The sequence below is a fragment of the Camelina sativa genome, chromosome 5, assembly GCF_000633955.1.
Source record: "Camelina sativa cultivar DH55 chromosome 5, Cs, whole genome shotgun sequence".
Classification (NCBI taxonomy): Eukaryota; Viridiplantae; Streptophyta; class Magnoliopsida; order Brassicales; family Brassicaceae; genus Camelina; species Camelina sativa.
Window position 1 is genome coordinate 23672315 of NC_025689.1, and position 2846 is coordinate 23675160.

Consider the following 2846-nt stretch of genomic DNA (forward strand, 5'->3'; position numbering starts at 1 on the left):
TGCATTTTACATTTTCATCTTAGGATTGTTAGTGACAAACAATCTTTACATTTGTCTTAACTTAGATTCATATGCATATCTTAACTGTTCACAAACACTCATTTAGGATTGATACCTCTTGTACTGCAATAGCATAAGGGGAATTGAAACACTCATCCATCATTCCATTCATTTCTCATCTTTGCATCATCATCATCATTCACCACCACAAATAAACTTGTTTCAATTTGGCGCGGTTGCCCATTTGAGTGTGTGTTGTGACATTTAGGATCCATATTAGTCTAAGATTAAGTTCGTTTATACACTTGTGAGGTTGCTGTGCTTGAATCTTCTGTTTCTGGGTTGCAGTTCCATTTCAGGTACCACTCGACCAGTCACTCGACCACCACTCGACCGAGTCGTGATCGAGCACCTGCTCGAGCCAGAAGCCGGATCTCTATAACCATCATTTTCCAGTCGACATGACCTCCTACTTGAGCCTGTGCTCAGTCGCTTGCCTAGCAAAAATCGTTTGTGTCTCTTAATGCACACAAGGTCTAAAGGAAAGGACAATCTTCTTAGGCCTATTGACAACATCAACAAAAAGACCAAGAGTTTAGGAGCTAAGCAAAGGAGAGTTGTTCAGCAACAACAAGAGGTTATAGTAGCTATGGATCAACAGGATCAGGTTCAGAGACCAAGGAACATTGGTGCTGGAGATGCACCCAACACTCACAACCAAAGAGCTGGCATTGTGCCACCAACTGTTGCCAACAACAACTTTGAGATCAATAGTGGATTGATCTCAATGATTCAGGCAAATAAATTCCATGGATTGCCTATGGAGGATCCACTAGATCATCTTGATGAGTTTGATAGAATATGTGGTCTTACCAAGATCAATGGAGTAAGTGAAGATGGTTTCAAGCTGAGGTTGTTCCCTTTCTCACTTGGGGACAAGGCTCATTTATGGGAAAAGACTCTCCCTACTGGTGCAATCACTACTTGGGATGCATGGAAGAAGGCTTTCTTGGCCAAGTTTTTCTCCAATGCTAGGACAGCAAGACTAAGGAATGAGATCTCTGGATTTGCTCAAAGGAGTAATGAAAGCTTTTGTGAAGCTTGGGAGAGATTCAAGGGATACCAAACTCAATGTCCTCATCATGGTTTCAGTGTGGAGTCTTTGTTGAGCACATTGTATAGAGGAGTGCTTCCCAAGTTCAGAATGCTTCTTGACACAGCCTCCAATGGAAACTTCCTCAATAACATTGTGGAAGAAGGCTGGGAGTTAGTAGAGAACCTTGCACAGTCTGATGGGAACTACAATGAGGACTATGACAGAACCATAAGGTCATCATCAACTGATCAAGAAGACAAGTACAAGAAGGATCTGAAAATGGTGAATGAAAAGCTTGATAGGATCTTGCTAAGTCAGCAAAAGTCTATTCACTTTGTTAGTGAAGAGGAGCCTCCAGTTCAAGAGGGAGAGAATGAGTTTGCTGAGTTATGCTATATGCAAAACCAAGGAAGCTTCAAGGGTTATAACCAAGGAGGGTTTAGGAACAATAATCTGTCCTATAGGAGCACAAATGTGGCCAACCCACAAGATCAAGTCTACCCTCCTCAACAGCCTCAACAGCCTCAACAGCACCAAAACTATGTCACCAAACAACAACAACAGGTGTTCCAGCCCCAGTTGTGTCCCCCACCAGGATTTCAGACTAACCAAGGGCAGGAAAAAGACCTTAGAGCCATGGTACAACAGCTATTGATTGGTCAAACACAAGGGAAGATAGAGGAAGCCAAACAGTTTGCTGAGCTAAACCAAAGGCTCACATCTCAATACAATGATCTGAATATGAAGTTTGAGGGTCTGAATTCCAGAGTTAAGTACATGGAGAGTAACATAGCCTCTTCTTCAGCTCCAAAACCCAACCAACTCCCTGGAAAAGCTGTCCAAAATCCAAGGGAGTTCACAGCCAAAGCCATTCAAGTTCATGAGGAAGAAGCCACTGAGGACAGTGCAGTTCAAGTTTGGGGGAATTCATTAGTTACTGAAGCCCCAAGTGATGTTTGTAACAAGCAATTGGAGCTCGCACCTGAGCTCGACCATGGACTCGAGCAGCCACTCGACCGAGTGCATGCTCGAGTGGTCGATCGAGCTGGACAGTCCGAGGCTGACAAACCTGCCAAGTACATTCCTCCTGCCTACAAGCCTCCACTACCTTTCCCAGGATGTTTCAAAGCACAAAAGATTAAGGAGCTTAGGGAAATCATTGAGAGAAAGGAGATGATGGCTAGGCAACAAGAAGAAGAGAGGGTTTTAAAGGAAGAAGCTGTGGTTGAGGAAGTGTTGGCCATACAAGAGATCACCATTGCTTACCAAGAAGAGGAGAGAGGACCTGCCTTGGAACAGTATGATCCATATCCTCTCTACAAAGACTTTTTGCTTGATTTGTCAAAGAAGAAGGCTGAAGCTCAAGATGAGAAGGATCTTGAGAACCTTGGAGGAGTGATCATTCCAATAAAGCTTAAGGATCCAGGGCCATTCTACTTGCCTTGCACAATCAGTTACCTCCACTACAATCAATGCCTTTGTGATTTGGGAGCTTCAACAAGTGTCATGCCATATTCCATAGCTCAAAAGCTTGGGAGAACTGATTTCAAATCCACTAATCTCCATGTTTGCCTAGCTGATGGGTCAAACAAAGAAGTGGTTGGGAGGTTAGAGAATGTCCCAATCAAGAAAGGAAGAGCAAGGATCCACACTGACTTTGTGGTGATAGAGATGGACAAGGAGCCTGAAGATCCAATCTTACTAGGGAGGCCATTCTTAGCTACTGTTGGAGCAGTTATTGATGTCAAGG